Here is a 20374-nt window from a genome sequence, read left to right as displayed (position 1 = left end):
AAGGTTGACTTTATAATGCCAACAAAGCCCCTTGGAAGAATTAGCTGGTACCTTGCTTACAGAATTCCCAGCAGCCTTACCAGGTGAGTAAGGAAGGTCACTTCCTGGCAGGTGCAGGAACCTCAAGATGTCTTAGAGACCTCGAGAAGAGAAGAATTCACCCAAATCTACAGGTACTGCAGGCAAAGCCTGATGGCAAGTCTGGCTTCGCTGTCTGGCCTCAAGAGGCCTTTAAAAGTTCAATCTGAAATTTCTTATAAAAAGTTCCAGCAAAGCACATTTAAAAGAGCCTATGGTAATCAATTGCTCTTCTTGCTGCACTTATGCAAATAATCCAGCCAACTGTTAATTATTTTCTTAATCTAGCTACTTCTAATAAAAATAAGGGTGATTTTAGAGAAAAGTATTGCTTTAATAATGCAGTCTTGTCTATACTAAATCCTAATACTAGTCATTGAGATGTAAACTTGATCCAGAATTTTAGTTTCCCCATGATACCTGGCTATAATTCTCAGTTAGACTCTTCATATTTCCAGTTCTCATATTCAGCCATGCATTCTTAATCTCATCAAGTTTGTCCTTCCAGAATAGAAGCACCAACCTTCTGAGGCCCTCAACTGACCAGTGATAGAAACCTAACTGCACCTTTTACTGTGCCCCTTCTCAGCATGAAGCAGCTGGAGCGGTCGTGACCCCTTTTCCCTGGCAGCAGCTAGAATCTCTATCTGTAGAGGAGAAAATGAGACAGAGACCATAAGCTTAGACAGAATAAAGTGAGAGCCTCTGGAGAAAGCAAGTCAAAATATTTGCAGTCAGAGCAATGTAACTACATGCTATGAAACCTCCCAACCTCCATGCCCCTTGTCAGCCAGAAGTAGCCAGATCAAGTTGTCGCCCATTATGACCAAAAGGCTGAAATGTAAGGTTGAAGGCACTGGGGGGATGGGGGAGCACGTCAGACACTGATGACGTGCCAAAGTCCCCAGCTGCTGCCCCCTCCCAACCTGAAAAATGTGCCTTAGGCTAGCCAATCCTCGCACCGCTGTAAATCTAAGCTCTGCCTCCCCCTACCCTCTTTAAAAACTCGCTGCCTGCCCTGCTAAGTGTGACTTCCCCAGCCTGTGATAGTGTTGGATTTTCCCAGAGGAGGACACCGCCCCAAATCACTCACGAAAGGCGTCTCTTGATGCAACAAGCAAGAGGAATTTATTCAGGAACCAGCTAGCTGGGGTCCAAGTGTCAGCCCGACGCAGCGGGTCTCAACAAGGACCCTGAGCAGCCAAAGCCAGAGGTTTTTATAGCATTTTCTAAGAGGACAGTATTTTTCTACAAGCACGTACACATGATTCATTGGCTGACATAACATCTTGGGGGGGTTCAGTGAGATAAGATTACTCTCAGAATGCTAGGGTGGGTTTCAGCAAGATAAGCTTGGTATGTATAATTAACTGACTAAGGTTAGCTGACTAAAGGCCACAGCTGTCTGTGCTTGTGATTGTCTAACTTGTTTTTCACCTCGTTTTCAAGGCCTTTCTGAGTCACATATTCAGAAAATGGCCTCTGAGCTTCTCAAGATGGCTGTGCTTAGGCTAACCTGATGTCTTCACTGAATGTTTAGATCCTACAATAGCCAGACCGCGGAACATCACCCGGGAATTTGTGTTCAAATACACTACCTGGCCCTTTGTTGCTTCTCTTCGCCTGCTTATTTCGGCTAGGATTTATCTTACAGTGAGAAGCTCTGGATCAGGCTGTAGTAATCCTGGTGGCAGCTGTGGGAGATTCACCCAACAAGGAGGGCACCAGGCTGCTGGGGCTCCAACACAAGCAAACCAGATTGGTAACTGTCTCAAGGTCATGAAATCATAACCCAAAGGACAACCTTAGCCAAAGTTGCAAAGAGCCAACTGGGCTTTAACCTATAGCCAGCCAATAATGTCTTTTCCTTGCTTATGCATTTTTGCTAAGTCCCCCTGGCTCCTGTCGGGGGTGGGTTCCTGACCACTTCCTGTTTGGAACTGCCTGATAACAATCGATTTTTGCTTGAAAAAACTCTTAGAAATTTTAATACGTTTCAGTTTATCTTGTAACAGTTCCAATCATGTTTCTCAGTGGCCCAGGGTGCCTGTATTACTGTCTATTTGCACCTCATGGTCCTCTGAATGTCATCTCTAAGATGGACGGGACCTTCATTGTGTTCAGTGGTGTATCCCAGCCCAGCGCCCAATGAATGCTGGTTTAGTGAATGGGGGACTAGCTGAGATGGAGAGGACCCTCAGATTTTTATCTTTAGGAGTTAAAAGCCTTCCTGAACTTTCCTGTCAGTCCTGGACCCTGACTGTGCGTGTAGCACCACTGCCGTGGGCGCTGCAAACAGGAGGACTTAGGCTAGCTGGCTGTGCCTTCCTGGGGTGGGGTGCGGAACCCAGTCTTCCACCCTCAGCTCTACGCCTGTTGTCATGGTGTTTGATTTATCTGGGAGAGGGAGACAGAGAGAGAAGCAGAAGGAGGAGGAGGGAGGGAAAGGAGGGGACATGAGATCACAAAATAATTATTAAACACTTCCCCAAGACAGATGAAAACTGCCCCATGTCTCTTCCCTTCAGCCCTAGTCTCTCTGGGGTATATAGTAAGGCCCCTGAAGATAATTAGAAAATGCAACCTGGGATGGGGGTGGGGTGGGGTGGGGTGGAGAGAGGATGGGAGCTGGAAGGTCCCTGGACCTGGAGTTTGGGCTCACGCTGTAACCTCCCAGGGAGGCTCTGAGGGGTTTGGGAGTGGACTCTCTGTTAGCTAGCATTCCTACTTCCCACCCTCTTCCCTCCCTGCCTCCCTCCCTTCCTGCCTCCTTTCTCCCATTCTCATTAAGTCATTTTGTTGGGAGAAGGTTGCTTTGGAGACACTGGAAAGTCAGAATACAAGGTGAGGAAGGAATTTATTAAAGTGAGAGTATCAGGGAATGACAGAAAGAATGATAAAGGAAGTTTATTGTACTGCTACTTAGCATGGGGCACATTCCCCGCTGACTCTTTAAGCTAAGTGTCTACTTGGATCTGCACACAGTGGCAAGTGAGTCCCTCCCACCCCAGGATTTGGGGGAACTGCAGAGCACAGGATGGAGTGAGATGATGTTCTGAGAACTTCTTAGAGATAAATAAAGGAGACTTTCAGACAGGCTACTAAAGAGTATGGCTGTAAGCTGCAGTTCCGTCGGGGTCACCAGTAGACGGTAATTTGGACGGTAATTTGCAAGCCCAGTTCTGAGCTCTCAGCAGCCCCTCCCTACTTATCTGAAATAGGACAGAGACAGTGAAGGTTTGAGCTGAAATCTGGAGGATTAGATGAAAAAGCAAAGTGACAAAGACACTTACTACTGGAAAAGCCCAGAGACAAAATGCTGTAAGTTGAGCAGTGAGAGGTTTATTTAAAGCAAAAAGGTGCACACTCAGAAAGGGGGGTGTGGGCTACCTCAGAGAAGACGACCCCTAAGGGTTTAGGGTCTTGAGTTTTATAGGTGGTTGAGGATTTCCAAAGGGCTAGGGGTGTGGACTTGTTAAGTGGTCCCAGAGCATTCCTCCTTGATGAGTTATTATGTCTCTTTTCTTGTTAGTCCTCCAGGGAATTCTGCAAAATTAACATAAGAAATTTACTGCTGATTCCTTTCCAGAATAGCAGCTTCCTGGTCTGGGGGCATATCAATTAAGACCACCTGCCCTGCCCCCAGGGTGGGCAAGTTATGATTTCTTTGGTAAACAGTATGTTAAGAATCTTACTTCTTAACTTCCTGGATTTTTAAAAATGCAATTTTGACTTTAGGTGGAATCTTCCTGTCCTTATTATGCTGTTTACAGCTGGGCCTTTTAGCAGGCTGAATTTTACAGTGGCATGATCTAACTGACACAGTGAGGACATGGGTTATGCTGAGATACTTCTTAGCTGGAGAATATTCAAACAAACAAGGCGCATCTGCTCCTGACCTTTTGAGCTTTAACTGATTAACTCTGAGTCTTCTCTGGCTTTCTAGTCATAACTGCTTAAATGGTCCTTTCTAGTGGGCTTAACTGACCTTATTCTCTTCCCACCCCACTCATATCTATTTTCCTGTCTAACAATTTATTGTGAATTGTGTGGTTAGAACACACTAGTAGTGCCCAGCTTGTGTGGTGGCAGGCAGGAAGAAACACTGGCACCAACATATCTTTAATGGGCCAGACACTGTGCCAAGTTTTTTTTTTTTTTACAAAAATGTTCTAATTGTCACTACAGTGCTGGGAGATTATTAAATCCTGTTTGAGAAATGAGGAAACAGGTTCAAAGAGGAGAATTAGAAATGCCACTCCCATAGCCCAGAGGCACTGCAGGAGCTGAAACCTGCCTTTCAACTTGTGGCTGGTTTTGGCATCCTCAGGCTCCAGGCGACTCCCCTGTCTGAGATCAGCCGTCCCCAGCTTTGGCATCATTTCTCCCCGGACCTTCCTCCCACCCACCCACGGGGCACTGCTGTGGGTAAGGAAGCAGGAAGCCTTAGAGCCACTTCCTTGCTCCTGCCTGGCAGGGAGTGGCATGGGGGTCTCTGTCAGCATGGCCAGCAGGACAGTGGCATTGCTAGGATCTTCCACCTTGAAGCAGCAGCCTCCTTTCACAAGCCCAAACACGTGTGCTCACCCCTGTCCCTTCTAGAGGACAGGCCAACCTCCTTCTGCCCTCACCTTCCTGTCCTTCCTCTTCTAGGGCTGTGGCTGGCCTTAAAAGATTCCAAGGTAGGTTCTCCATGGCATTTCTCTTCCAAGTTCCTCCTTGAGCCCTTTACAGGTAGGTGGCAGTTCCACTGTCCATCTTACCCTAGTTCTCCCAGCTTCAACTCAGTCTAGTGCCTAAGCTCCCTCCCCTGAGAAGTGAGCCCTGCCATCGATTCAGGGTTCTTGTTGCGGAGTCAAAGAATGAACTTAGCAAACACTCAAGGTAGGAGAGGCAGTGAGAGGCTTTTATTTAGGAATAAAGTGAGAGGATAGAGCTCCTGGCTTATACCAGGAGGGGACAAGAGAGTCCCTGGAGTGGTATGTTGTCTAGGGGATTTATAGGTGGTTGAGAGACAAAGGACTAGGGATGCTTGTTGGATTCCCCTGAGGAAGGCGCCGCCCCAAATCACTCACCAAAGACGTTTCTTGATGCAACAAGCAAGAGGAATTTATTCGGAAGCCAACTAGTTGGGGTCCAAGTCAGCCCGTCGCAGCAGGTCTCAACGAGGACCCTGAGCACTTACAACTAAGTGGTTATATAGGATTTTCTGAGGCATTCAGCCCTAGAGGATTACCATGGTTACAGATTGTTTTGTAATAACAAGATAACAATACTACATAGCAAGATAACAATACTACAAAGGCAGTAATTTTTCAAACCTACGATTTCTGGGTTAGTGCCACGTCCTGGGGGTGTAGCAAGGTAGGGTCGGCATTTAGGTTAGCGCTGCCAGCAGTCATGATTGATTAACTTGTTTTTCCAGAGGAGTTACCTGGTTTCAGTTGTTCCCTCTGAGTCATATATCAGAATGGCTTTTTGGGCTTCAAGATGGCTACTCTTAGGCTAACTTATTTCTCAGGGAGGTTGGGGTCCTACATGCTGACCTGCCAGATGGTTCCAAAGGTTTATTTTTGGAGAGATACTAAGTTTCTTATCAGTGGGTTATTCTTCAAAGTTAGCTTAACACAAGAAATTTACTGTTCTGATTCTTTCCCAGGACAGCTGCTTCTTGATCTGGGAGCATATCAATTAAGACTGCCTGCTTTGCTTCCAAGATGGGCTGAGTTATTGTTTGTTTGATTAAAATGCAATCTGAGCTTTAAAATAGAATTTTTTCTAAATAAGCTGGGCCTCTGAACAGGCTACAGTAAATCTTACGATGGTATGTTTTAACTGACACTGAAAATATACACTATGCTGAGATACTTTTCTTCATCTGGGGAGTAGTCAAACTGCTAGGTCAAGTTGCTTCTAGTCTCAACTAATCTCATTAAAGAATGCTTATATTTCTAGTTTGATATTTTTACTTTAGAGAATTAATGTGACTTTGGCTTTGCTTAATTGTTTAACATGGAGTTCTGGTAGAAGTCTTTTTCCAGAGGCCCTCACCCTACTCTGACTACACCCACGGTCCCTGTCTTACCATGTGGATTGGAATCCACCTCACACATCTTCACAAAGTGGAATCTCACACATCTTCACAAAGTAGAATCTCCCCCAGTGGCCCCAACACACATGCTGACCCCATCAGGAGGCCATGGCCCCAGCAACACTGGGTGGACAGCCAACCTGATGGCGCCTTGGATTCTATGTCTAACAAATGGCACCAACAATTAATGCACCTCCAATTGCTGGTATTAAGCAATGAACTCTGGCCCAGAGTTTTCCAGAAGATAACATAGGAACAGCCACTTTCCAGGTGTGACTGCCGAAGCCTGCGGGAGCAAAGGAACCAGTCAGCATGAGTGATTGGGTCAGGAGGGAAGGGTGCAGTGGGAGGGCCTCAGAGGAGGCGGGAAACTGCTGCAACCTCTTTCCTCTGAAAACTCTGTAACTCTTGTGTTGGGTCCTTGGACTCCCACCCCCCACCAGCCTTGGCTGTGACCTCAGCATCCCTGTCACTGACATTAAGCACACAGCTGTCCTGGGAAGTGCACGGCAGGGTTCCCTCTTTCCCATCAGTCCTCCTTCCTTGCCCCAGCTTCCTGCCCTCCACCACTCATTCCGGCTTCCCAGCTGGGAGCTCTGCCTCCCTCTCCAGTGAACAGACCTCATGGAAGTCTGGGCCCAGAGCACAGCCAGAACCCAGGAGAGCAAAGCCTGGAGCCAGCCAGCAGACCTTATAAGCACCTTCCATCACCCCTGGCTTAGCCAGCCTGCACCCCTGAGCATTCAGCTACCAGCTTCCGTGGTCCCTGAAACCCTAGGTGGGCCCTGGACTGAGGTCTGACTTGACCCAGAATTTAATCAACAAAAGAAAAGGAAGAAGACTTGCTGCTTCTGGAACCAGCAGGATCTTGGGAGAGCAGGAGGCTGGCTGGGGAGGAAGCATGGTCTCAGGGGGCTTGGCCGGTAGGTCACATGAGGCTTTCCAGTCTGGAGCCCACTCAGCAGCCCCCAAGGGCATGCAAGAGTTGGTCTCTCTGCCCCAACGTTGGGGGTGGGTTTCCTGCCCTGACCCCACTTGAGGTGAGCAGGGTTGGGAGGACCAGAGGAGGCAGATTGTGCTGCCTAACAGATTGTATCAGCCCTGGATGGGAACATTCGGCTGGATTTTTCACTTGCTGCCTCATTCTCGGTGTGGGCCCTTTTGATGTCCCTCCCTCAGCCACAGCTAATGCTGATTGACATCCCAGGTCATAAGGGCTTAGTGTCATTGAGGGAGGACGGTGGACACTGGCAGAATGTTCTGGGTGGAACATTCCAGGCCCTTCTTGGCAGTGCCTTCCCAGCAGGGACATGCAGTTTTCTAGGTGAGTAGGGGTGGGGTGTAGCCCAGAGAGCACAGCCCCAGGGCCTGTGGCCGGGTCCTGCTCTGGAGCCTCAGTCTCCTCCACTGGAAGATGGTCAAGGCAATGGCAGGACCTCCCTCCCAGCATGGTTGGGGACCTGGTTTGTACACATACAGCCTCCAGAATGATGCTGGCTCTGTGCTCAGGAGTTCACCAGTGTTTGCCAAACATCTTTGTTCCTTCTCTCCTTCCCTCCTTCTCCAGAGCCCATGCCTCAGCTCAAGCCCCCATCCCACTGTGAGCTGGGTGGCCATAACTTTTGTCTCTTTACAAATATCCAGCCCCAGCCCTCTCCCACCCTTCCCTTCCCTCTTCAGCCATTGACAAGGATTGAAGGAGGAGGTTGTTCTTAAGGGAAGGAAAACCCACTTTGCTCTGTGTTCCAGAGCGTTCCCAGAGGAGTATTTCCAACATCCCCCACCAAAGGACAGCACCTCTGCGGAAGACTGCTCCCAGGGCTGCAGGCACAAGTACACCTTCATACTGGTGGCTTTAAAAATGAACTTTTTGTTAATATGTACATATAGAAAAGTGCATGGTCAATATTTGTACAGGTAGATGAGTTATCACAAAATGAACATCTCACATAATCGCCATCTACGTCAAGAAAAATCCCCCACATCAGCAGCACTCCAGAGCCCCACTCTGCCGCTGTCAATCTGCCATCTGTCCTCCCTCAGTTTCTGCTCTTCTCCCTTGGGCCGTCACTGGCTGATCTGACCTGTCCTCAAGCTTTATAGAAATGTGCCTCCTCTCTTGCTCAGCATTGTATTTGTGAGGAGCAGCCATGTCAGAGTGGGCAGCAGCAACTGGTTCATTCTCACTGCTTAGTTTACAGTATTATAATTTATTTACACTGTCTGCCACTAAGAGACATTTCGGGTGCTTATGGGTAATGCTCCTATGAACATTCCTCTTTACGTTTTTGGTGCACATGTGCGCTTCTCAGTCAGGCACATGCCTAGGAGAGGTGCCTGGCCCTAAGCATGGCTCTGCTGGGGCTGGCAGAGCCTGGCTCGTGAGAACTGGCTGGGAGATGGTCAGGATTTTGCAAAAATTTTCCCCACTCTGACCTTCCTTCCCTTTCATTACTGTGACTTGTGAGGTTATTTATGTGTGTTGTATCTGTATGGCAGGAATATGATATAATGTGATATTTCTCATTTCTTCCCAACTCCAAATTCAGTGATTTCCACCCATGTTGATAGCATGAAATCAACCAACCGGGAGTTTTACCACCATGGAAACTGGCAAATGCTGCAAATCAGGGCTTAATAGGTTTAATTATTGTTTTGTTGATTGTCTAGAGTTAGACCTCAGAGAGTGATAGGCAAAATGTCAGTAATGCACATTAAACTTACAAGTGTGTCATTTCTATGGCTATAACAGTGTAAATACTCAAAAAATTGAGGAAATATTTCTCCAGTATTGGAAAACTATTATCTGTAAACTGTATCTGACATATGCCTAGTTGTTTCTCTTTCATCTTACTCTTGAACATAAACCAAAATATCAACCAATATTCATGTCCCAGAGCCAGTTATGAAGCACTTATCAGCTCAGTGCTGGGCATTGGGCATATTCTTCTTTAGCTGATACTGCCAAAGAGTTCTCCAAACATTGTACCTTGTACTCCTATGTCAGGACCAGCAGTTTTCTAGAAACTAAGGCTATGGCTGAGCAAACAAGCAGACACAAGCTGGTTCCATAATCACTGGCCAGAGGTTTCATAAGCAGATGCTACTTCCACAGGGCCACTTGCTCAAGTGAGATCCAGGCAGGACAGGGGGCTGCACAATGATGAATTAAACATTGTCCCAAAATGCACGCAAACCCTCTGAGGCTCATGAATGTGCCCATGGTTCTCTCCTCGCTCTTTTTCTCATGGAGAGGCCACGCTGTGGTCAACAAACAACTACAGATAAGGTTTAGCTATGAAACTTCTCGAGGCAGGCTCTGCACTAGGTATGGACCGTACAAAGAAAGCTTCAGCTTTTCTGAGTTCAGTTAAAAGGAACCAGCTCGCATGAAACAGTGCACACAAGCTGAAGGCTTGAATGGGAGACTGTCTGCACTCCACTACAGCAGGCACGGGAAGGGATGGGGAGCAGAAAGTTCAGAGTGGTGCTTGAAGGGATGGTTAGGGAAGTTGTGGAGCCTAGTCTCCCCAATGTGAGAATGATGAATGTTTACGGTGCAGAGTACTTCATGACCCCCTGCAGTTGGACAGTGTCTGATGTAACTAGGCATCAGCTTTATCCTGTGGAGAAAATGGACCCATGGTCAAAAAATAATTTTAAATGAAGTTCCAGACCTCTACCTTTAACTCCTGTAGTACCTGGGCCACTCCTGGTGGGAGCAAGTCAGAAACTTCCTCCCCTGGAGGTCTAAGGGTCTGTCAGTCAGATGGAGTCTTGAATGGACTTCTGGTCCACCATCCCCCAAGCCGTTCCATCCAGTCTTCCATCTCAGTCAACACACGCTCATCCTATCAGCTTCTCAGGCCAAGCACCATAACATTACCCCCCTCCTGACCTTCACACCCCACCCCGGTAATGTAAGCAAATGCCATGGTGTCCACCTTTAAAACATGTCCGAAATGCAGTCCACCTTGTCACTTCCCCACGCTGCATCCCAGACTGAGCTGTTGCATCTCTGTCCCAGATTTCTGCTGAGCTTCCACAACTGTCTCTCTGCTCTCCCTCGCTCCTCCCTCTCAGTCTCGTCTTAGCCCTTCCAATGGCTCCTACCTCCCCAGGGTAAAAGCAGAAGTTCTTCCAGCTGCGCATGAGGCCCCACAGGTCCTGGCCCCTCTCTCAGTGCCCGTCAGTCACTTGGTCCCGGCCTAGCCCACCCTGTGGAGATTGTTGGAAGATGCCAGGGTGTGTGCATATGAGGGCTTTTCCTGCCTCCTCCAGAGCTTCCACAGGTGGGAGGCAGACCTCCCACCCATTTTTATAGGGCACTGGGCACAGGCACTGTATTCCAGGCTTTTCCCTAGACATTCTTACTCCCCTGTGGTGGTAACCGGCTGCTGCCTTGTCTGTTGTCCTTGGGGGCAGGGACCAAGTCTAATTTATGTCGTTATTGTACTCCCCCACAGTGCAAGCAGGCAGGAAGCCAGATTCTACCTACCCTTACTGGGCAGGTCTGGGCAGGCCACAGGCTTTCTCTGGGCTTAGAGACCCCATTTTTAAAATGGCACTTAGCTCTGAAAGTGTCTGATTTTTTTGGTCAAATTATTTCATAGGAGCAACCTCAAGCCAGAATCTTTCCAAATATCCTGGAAATTATTCAACTTCTCTGACTCCTCCATTTCCAAATAGCCATCAGCTTCTGCTTCATCAACCAGGCTCCTGGCTTCGCCCACAGGTTCCGCATTCTATGAGTCATCTTTGTATCCTCATCTTGGCCCTCTGGCATTCATGTTGCCTTTTGCTGCTGCTTCCTCATCAAGCTGTACTTCCCGATTGGCCAGGGAATGATGGTCAAGAACAAGCTGGGCCCGGATTCACCCCTGAGTCCTTGGCACTCTCCATGGCCCCTGCTGTTGCCTGCTGGTAGGCAAAGCACACCAACTGTCTTTAGCCTCCAGCACAGTGATCCTCAGCTCCTGTGGAAGTGACCAAGCGGCTATGTGGGTTCTGGGAAAGCTTCACTTATAGCCTAGAGATCCTTGGAGGTGGGAGAGAGAAGATGCGAACCAGAGGTAGGATCTGAGACTCACAGGGCAGTTAGCTGGTAGCAGAAAGTGCCAAGAAGAGCCACCAAGGCTGCTGGGAGAGGCCATCAGGGGACTTGGGGCACCATGGGACTGCGGGGGGAGCAGAGGAGTGGTGGGAGAGACAGACGCATAGACAGGGAGAGAGACCTGGAGATCGAGGAAACGGAAGTCATGAAAGAGAGAAGAAGAGCGACAGTCACACACAGACAGCAGGCTAGAACGAGGACCTGAAGACCTGAGGACGTGTGATGACCTGAGTTGCAGACTGCAGGCACTTAGCTGGGTTTGGTTTCAAGAGGGAGACTATGCAGAAAGTGGCTCCCACTCTGTTCTTTGTACTTCTGCTCCTCACAGGTCTCTGTGGATGCCTCTGACACGTGATTAACCACACATGGAGCGTGCACATCTTCTGGAAAGGGAACTCCTTGCAGGTTGGGATCCTCAGGACTCCACATGAGGTCTGGCTCACAGTGGGGCTCACAAATGTCTGGAAACAATAACAGTAATCATTTACATTTCCTAAGTTTTCAAAATATGGCTTGTACTGAACATCTTACATTCACTTATTCATTCAAAAAATATCAATTGAGCAGCCCCCCATGTGCTGGGCACTGTTCTAAGCATAGGTATAATTTACTTCATTAAATATCAACAATTTTATGAGTAAAGTTCTTTCAATACTCCTATTTTTTCATAGAGAAACCAAAGCTTAGACAGATTAAATGATTTACCCAGATCTTGGAAGTGGGTGAGAGATAGAGCAGGCTTCAAACTCCCACGCCTGTAATTTTATAATTACTCCCATCACTGCCACTGCCTTTCAGGGCATCAGACTATCTAGTGAATGAAAGAAAGACAAGAGAATCACCTGGAATGGAGGTGTGGCCTTGTGATGTGCTCAGAAAAACGGGGCTGTATCTGAGCTTAGAAGAGCTAAGGGAAGAGGAGCATGACTGGTGGAGGGAACAGGAAGGAAATATGACTCTGAAGAAGAAAGAAAGAAATCCTTCAGGTCAGTAAGAAAAAGACTGATTAAACAACTTAAAAAATGGGGAATGACATGAGCAGCTACATGAAAAATGAGATTATCCAAATGCTCCCCAAATGAGGTGCTTAGCTTCATTAGTTATTAGGGAAATCTCAAATTAAAACCATGCCATATCACCACATCTTCAACAGAATGGCTAAAATAAAAAAGAGAATTCCAAGTATTGGTAAGGATGTGAAGCAACTGGAACACTCTCATGTATGTTGGTGATTGTTACAACTAACTTTGGAAAACTGGCAGAATTTTCTATAGTAGAACATTGTGCTATGCATATGTCCAAAAGAAATTAGTACATATGTTCACTAGAGCACTATTGTTATAGCCTCAAATTAGAAATACACAAATGTTTATTACTAATAGGAAAAGACAGACACATTTTGGTCTATTCACCAAATCAAAGACTATATAGCAGTGAGAATATAAGCATGATTTCTTCACAGAACAACAGGGGAGACTCTTCTGAACAAAATTTTGAACAAGATGACTCAGGCACCTTCTACATTACTTCATTTGTAAACATTTTAAACAGAGTTAAAACCAATATATTATATTAGGCATTAGGATTGTGGTTATTTTGGGGGCAGTGACTGGAAAGAGGCATGTATAGGGCTTCTGGGAGCTGGTGACATTTTCTTCATTTTTGATACTGTTTTATAGAGGGGTGTTCAGATTTTTATTTCTAAGTGTGTTTTTTAATAGAAGTATAGTTGATATACAACATTATGTTGATTTCAAGTATACAACACAGTGATTCAGCAGTTATACACATTATTAAATCCTTACCCCAGCTAGTGCAGTTAGTATCTGTCAACATAGGAAGATGTTACAGAATCAATGACTATATTCTCCATGCTGCACTTCCATCCCCATGACCAACTTATACTATGACTGGGGTTTTGTGCCTCTTTATCCCCCTCACATATGCCATGCAACTACCCAAACCCCTCCCTCATGGTAACCACTAGTCCTTCTTAATGTTTATGAGTCTATTGCTGTTTCTTTCATTTCATTTTGCTTTGATTTTGGATTCCACATATAATTGAAATCATATGCTATTTGTCTTTCTTTACCTGGCTTATTTCACTTAGCAGAATACCCTCTAGGTCTATCCATGGTGTCCCAGATGGCAGGATTTCTTTCTTTTTATGGCTGAATAATATTCCCTTGTACCACAACTTCTTTATCCACTCATCTATTGATGGACACTTTGGCTGTTTCCTTATCTTAGCTAGTAAATAATGTAGCAATAAACATAAGGGTGCATGTATCTTTTTGAATCAGAGACTTTGTTTTTTTGGATACATTCCTAGAAGTGGAGTTACTGGGTTATATGGTATTACTATTTTTAGTTTTTTGAGGAACCTCCATACTGCTTTTCATAATGGCTGTACCAATCCACATTCCCACCAACTGTGTAGGAGGGTTCCCTTTTCCTCATCTCCTCACCAACACCTGTTATTTCTTGTCTTTTGGATAGTGGTCATTCCAACTGGTGTGAGGTGATATCTCATTGAGGTTTTTATTTGTATTTCCCTGATGATTAGCGATGTGGAGCTTCTTATCATGTGCCTGCTTGCTATCTGTATTTCTTCTTTGGGAAATTGTTCAGTTCATTTGCCAATTTTTAATTAGGTTATTTTTTTGTGTGTGTTGAGACATATGAGCTTTTTGTTTAATATATTTTGGTTGTTAGCCCTTTACCAGATAAATCACTTATGAATATATTCTCTCATACTATAGGTTGCCTTTTTGTTCGGCTGATGGTGTCCTTTGCTGTACAGAAGATTTTTGGTTTGATGTAGTCCCACTTGTTCATTTTTTATTTTGTATCCCTTGCCTGAGAGATGTGTCCAGGAAAAAATTGCTCATACTTATGCTCAAGAGACTTTTGCCTGTGTTTTCTTCTAAGAGTTTAATGGTTTCATGTCTTATATTTAGGTCTTTAATCCATTTCAAGTTTACTTTTATATATGAAGTTAGTCAGTAATCCAGTTTCATTCTCTTGCATGTAGCTATGCAGTTTTCCCAACACCAATTTGGCTCAAGAGGCTGTCTTTTCCCCATTGTCTATTTATGGCCCCTTTATCATATATTAATTGACCATATATGTGTGGGTTTATATATGGGTTCTCTATCTGTGCCATTGGTCTATGGGTCTGTTCTGTCAGTATCATATTGTTTTGATTACTGTAGCTTTGTAGTATAGCTTGAAGTCAGGGAGCATAGTACCCCCAGATTTGTTCTTCTTTCTCAGGATTGCTTTGGCTATTTGGCTACATAGGAATTTTAAGATGATTTGCTCCAGCTCATTGAAAAATGCCCTTGATATTTTGATAATGATTGCATTGAATCTGTAAATTGCTTTGGGCAGGGTGGCTATTTTGACAATATTAGTTCTTCCTATTCATGAGCATGGGATAGATTTCTACTTATTAGTATCTTGTTCAGTGTCTTTCATTAGTGCCTTATAGTTTTCAGAGTACAGGTCTTTCATCTCCCTGGTTAGGTTTATACCCAGATATTTTATTCTTTTTGATGAAGTTGTAAATGGAATTGTTTTCCTGATTTCTCTTTCTGCTTGTTTGTTGGTAGTATATAGAAATGCAATAGATTTCTGTATATTGATTTTGTGTCCTGCCACTTTGCTGAATTCAGTTTGTTCTAACAGTTTTTTGGTGGAGTCTTTAGGGTTTTCTATACACAGTATCATGTCATCTGCAAATAGTAACAGTTGCACTTCTTCCTTACCAGTTTAGATGCATTTTATCTCTTTATCTTGTCTGATTACCATGCCTAGGACCTCCAGTACTATGTTGAATAAAAGTGGTGAGGGTGGGCATCCTTATCTTATTTCTGATCTTAGAGGAAAAGCTTCCAGCTTTTTTCCATTGAATATGGTGATAGCTGTGGGTTTATTGTATATGGCTGTATTATGTTGAGGTATGTTCCTTCTATACCCATTTTGTTAAGAATTTTTATCAAGAATGGATGTTGAATTTTATTAAATGCTTTTTCGGCACCTATTGAGATTTTTAAAATTCACAAGATCCTTATGTTTTGTTTATTCATTATGTTATATATACTATACTTCAATAAAAAGTTTACTTTTAAAAGCTGAATATCACTATATTGCCAGACTGGGGTATATATAAATATACGTTATTATGGAATATATATATATTTGGAAAATATATATTATGTACATATATATAGTACACATTTTAAAAGAAACATAAGTTTAGCTTGGTATTCAAAAGTAAATCAATGCAATTCATCACAAAAGAGAAAAACTAAATTATTATTTCAATAGATGCTGAAATTCCACATTCATTTATGTTAAAAACTAGTATCAAAGGGACTTTCTTTAATTTGAAATATCTACAAATCTATGAAAAACCTGCAGTCAACAGATACAATATTTAATGGGGGGAATATTGAAAACTTTCCTTCTAAGCACAGGAACATGGCCTGGGTGACATCATCTCCATAGATACATTCAACAGTGTGCTCAAAGCCTCTTAACAGTGCAGAATTGTGGAAAAGAAAGTCAGCATTGCAATGCTGCTTGGCTAGCTTGAAATAGGTGAACATTCCTATTATTATATTTGTGAGAAATCCAATAATTAGAATTAATAAATGAATTTAATGATATTGTCAGATTTAAGAGTAACATACAAAAATCTTACATTAGCAATTATTAGAAAAATGAAATGAAAACCAGAAAATGAAAAAATGGATGATCTTACTGAAAGGAAAGGAGTGACACATAGCAGCAATTCACCGGAGAGTTCCGCTTTATTAGGGAAAGGTGCTGGGTTATATAGGAGGGGGCATGAATTGATTGAGGTGTCACTTCTACGGGGCTGGTGGCTGTTGGCTAGGTGCTGGGATTGGGAGGGGGGCGAGAGGTGATTGGGCTTCAGGTGGCGCCGGCGGGAACTGAGGACCCCGAAGAGAAGCTGGAAGTTTGCCATCTTACTGGTGGGGACCCTTCATTCCCCCCTTTCTCCTCTATGGGTTTGTGGACGTTGCTTTCTCTCTGGCTGCTTCCTGCTGAACAGGGGCGGAGAAGGGAGTGAGGGCTTGAGGATTGGGAGGAAAGGGTTGATAGGACTCCCCGCAGTAAGGACAAGTAGATGTGGACTTCTTCAGGTTTGGAAATCAATGAAGGTTCCCTGTAACCATAGGTTGGCCAAGAGGATATGGGTGTCAGGAGCCAGGCGTCTGCGGCTATTGTTTCTAGGAACAGTTTCCAGTGGAGAGAGGGGTCCATCTCAGCGTGTGGTGAGGAGGTCACGTGAGGGTGAGGGATCTTCTGTGGCCAGAAGCTGGTAGTTCCTGAGTAAAAACTGGTTGAAAGCTTGATTAGAGATTTTTCTGACTTGGGATTTGATGAACTTTATTATACAGGGTAAGAAGAGACAGGCGAGAAGAATGATTATTATGGGGCCTGCAATGGGCCAGAGCCAGGTGAGGAGGGGGTTTGTTAGTATTGACGAGAATGGGTTGGAATTGGAAGCAGAGTGGAGACTGGAGGCAAGGTCGGTGAGTTTGGTAATGTCAGTTTCTACAATGCCAGATTCGTTGATGTAATAGCAGCACTCTTCCCAGAGGAAGACGCAGGTGCCTCCCTTCTCGGCTGTAAGCAGATCTAGGGCCCGCCGGTTTTGAAGGGTGACTTTAGCTAGCGAAGTGACCTGTCTTTGGAGAGAGGCTAGAGAATCGGCAGTGGATGTCAGGGCTCCTTCAGGTTTGGCGTTGAGATCTCTAACTGCCTATAGAGAGTGACCCAAGGCTCCTCCCGAAAACCGTGCCCCAATGGCTGAGGTGATCAAAGAGCTACTGACCATGATGGGAAGGAAAGCAGCTCTTTTTGTGCGCGAGGGCAAGGGAGGTTGGAGCTCAAGAAATTCTGCCATGCTGTAAAGTGTTAACTGTGGGATTAGGGTGACGAGAATGCAGGGTGTATCGGAGTTGAGAGGCAGTGAGTTGAAAAGACTGTTATTACACTAAAAGAAGTGTCCCGGTTGCGTAAAAGTCTTAGAGCTGGAGGTAGGGGTATAGATAGAGAGGCAGTGAAGTGTGCTGGAGGGGGGTGGAGTTGGGCCTACACAGTGGTGGATGGTGAGATTATCTGCGTATTCTGGTTCCCATAGGGGTATGTCTGCCAGGGGGCAGAGGGGTTGTCTTTCTGCATGGAAGGAGTAGTTGGAAATATTAAGGGGCACGGCGGCCAGCAGTGGGCGCTGTAGTGATGCGCACAAGAAACAATTGGCTGTGTTAAGGGTGTGGTTGAGAAAGATGGTGGTGTCCTGAATGAGCTGTAATGAAGAGTAGGAGAAATGGGAAGAGGGGTGGGGATAAGAAGATGAAGAGGCACTATTAAGAGTTTGGATAATGACTTTTTCGGAATGTCTGCTATCTGATGCAAATTGAGAGATCTGGGAATGAGAGGGAACATACTTTCGAGAGATATGAAGGGTACTGTGGGGGGGGTCGAGGACCCCCCGTAGTAAACTGAGGCTGTGACTCTGGCAGCCCATCGAGAGTCCCAGGGATCTGGGATTGATAAGGAGAATGAGCTGTTGGGATATTTCATGAAACGGTTGGAGGAGTAATACTGTGGGTACTGGAAGTTACCCATGTAGTGAATGGTGCAAGACTAGTAGGGACATCTCCCGTAGGTATCTGGCCATCGCCTGCAATAGGCTTGTTTTTGGTCATAGAGGAAGCAGAGGTAGGGAGAATAAGGGTAGCTGCTAGTGAACACTTCAGTGGAGGGAGGAAAGTGGAGGTATAAAGGCTCAGAGCAGCTTTTCAGAGGGCAGTCTGGTGTGGCAATGAGGGCAGTAACTTTTGTTTGATGCTGTGTGTAAGTCTGTCTGACTTTGAATCGCCATACAAAGGAGGCTGGGGTGGCAGGGAAGACAATAGGAATGAGGGAAAAAGCAAGAGAGCAGTAAAGGAGGAAAAAGTCATGATTCGGGTATGGATGGCAAAGGGGGTGAACGGAATTTTGGAGGAAAGAGGACAGTAATGTCAGGAGTCTGGAGGGAGGGAGAGTCTGTAAACTTTTGTAGGTTAAGAGATCTTTTAGGTGATGTGGGGACAGAATGGTAAGGGGCGCCCTGAATGTCAGTTTATGAGCTTCTTTCTGCAAGAGCTGTCTAGCGGCTAATGCTCGTAGGCAGGGGGCCCATCCCTGAACTGTGGGGTCTAATTGCTTGGAGATATAAGCTACTGGGGCAAAGGATGAGCCATAATATTGGCCTAGGACTCTTAAAGCTTGACTGGACCTCTCATGAATGTATAATGAGAAGGGCTTCGACAAATCAGGAAGATGGAGAGCTGGGGCTTCCACAAGGGCTTGACAGAGCTTAATGAAGGAGTGTTGGGGTGAGGAGGATAAAGGTTTTTTAGGGGGGCTCTTGCTGAGGTTGTATAGGGGTCTTGCCAACAGGGTGCAGGGAGAAGTTAGGGATCTATGTTCTAAAATATCTAGCTAGGCTTAGAAAGGGCCTAGAAAGGAAAGGATTTTTGTCTTGGTTTTGGGAATGGGCAGGTCAGAGAGGAGCCATTTTCTGTCTAAGATAATGGACTTTCTTTGTTGAAATAGAAGGAATCTGAGGTAAGTGATAGGAGGGGAAGAGATTTGAGCTTTGACGGGGGATACTCGGTAACTTCTGGAAGCTAGAAGGTTAAGTAGGGAGGCAGTGTCAAGTTGAGACTGTTCCCACGAGAGACTGCAGAGTAGAAGATTGTCTATGTATTATAAGGTGTACTTGGAGTGATCATGATGAAACTGTTTGAGGTCCTGAGCTAGGACCTGTCTAAAAATATGGGGACTATCTCGGAAGCTTTGTGGCAAAACTGTCTAAGTGAGTTGTTTAGAATGTCTTGTGTATGGGTCTGTCCAGGTGAAGATGAAAAAATCATGGGAGCAGGGGTCTAGAGGGATAGAAAAATGGGTCTTTGAGATCTAGGACTGAGAAGTGGGATGCTGAGGCTGTATGGATTTGGAACTAAGGGATGGATAGGGACAATGGCTATGTTGATGAGGCGAAGGTCTTGGACAAGGCGGAAAGATCCGTTGGTTTTTTTAACTGCTAATATGGGGGTATTAAATGGGGAGTGAGTGGGTCTGCTTGAATGATGGGTTGGAGGCCTATGAGGGCTGAAGTGGTTAGGGGGTATTGGGCCTGACAGATATACTGAGAGGGGTCACATAATTTGATAGAGGCAGGGGGACATAGGGCCACGGAGGGGCTTGTAATGTCCCAAACTTTGGGATTTACAGGGTGTATGAGGGCAGAACCGGAGCTTTCATTGGGTAGAGGGGGGTCGTCGGCTATGAGGGCTATCAGAAAGGGAGTACTGGGGGCTGTGGGAGTGGATATAGTTATGGAAACGTGGAGGAGGGAAAGGATGTCTCGTCCTAGTAAAGGGATGGGACACTGGGGCATAACCAGGAAGGAGTGGGAGAAAGGTATGGGATTGTCTTGGATTATGCATAAAAGGGTGGGTGGGGGGTTTAATGGGAAAATCTGTTTACCTCCTACTCTGACTATAGGAGTAATGGCTGGCGTGGTAGGGCCCCGGTATTCTCACAAGACTGAGAAGGTGGCTCCTGTATCTAGGAGGAAGGAGATGGGGTGACCATCTACTGTTAGAGTAACCCTGGGCTCCTGTTTGGTGATGGAAATGGTCGGGCGAGAAGCCCCCGGGCCCCATCAATCTTCTTCTGCCAGCCCCACTACAGCGGGCTTAGGATGGGGGTTGTTCGTCCAGCCTCCCCTTCGGGTGGTTGGGCAATCAGACCCGCAGTGGCCCTTTTTGTGGCATCTGGGGCATGGGGTGGTAGGAGATCTGGGGGAGGGGCATGCCCTTGACCAATGTCCCTCTTTTCTGCACTTGAAACAAGCTCTTGGGGGGGCTTGTTTGTAGAGGGGCGCCCAGGTTGTGGTTTTATCAGCTGGGCCAACATCTGGAAATTGGCCTGATCAGCCTTTTGTTTACGGCATTCTTTCTCCTGATCAGCCTTTTGTTTACGGCATTCTTTCTCCTCCTCCT

The 20374-nt window shown here is 45.7% G+C and overlaps 1 long non-coding RNA gene across 1 annotated transcript; it reads left to right on the top strand.

Annotated features, from left to right (window-relative positions):
* The first annotated feature begins 10939 nt into the window (after positions 1-10939).
* Positions 10940-14980, top strand: LOC140848228 (uncharacterized). Its single transcript, XR_012128789.1, has 4 exons — positions 10940-11241; positions 11611-11687; positions 12081-12268; positions 14045-14980. It is a non-coding gene; the product is annotated as an uncharacterized lncRNA (long non-coding RNA).
* Positions 14981-20374: the final 5394 nt, after the last annotated feature.

This window comes from Manis javanica, chromosome 3, assembly GCF_040802235.1.
Source record: "Manis javanica isolate MJ-LG chromosome 3, MJ_LKY, whole genome shotgun sequence".
In the NCBI taxonomy this organism is placed as follows: domain Eukaryota; kingdom Metazoa; phylum Chordata; class Mammalia; order Pholidota; family Manidae; genus Manis; species Manis javanica.
This window is presented reverse-complemented; position numbering and strand designations above follow the sequence as displayed.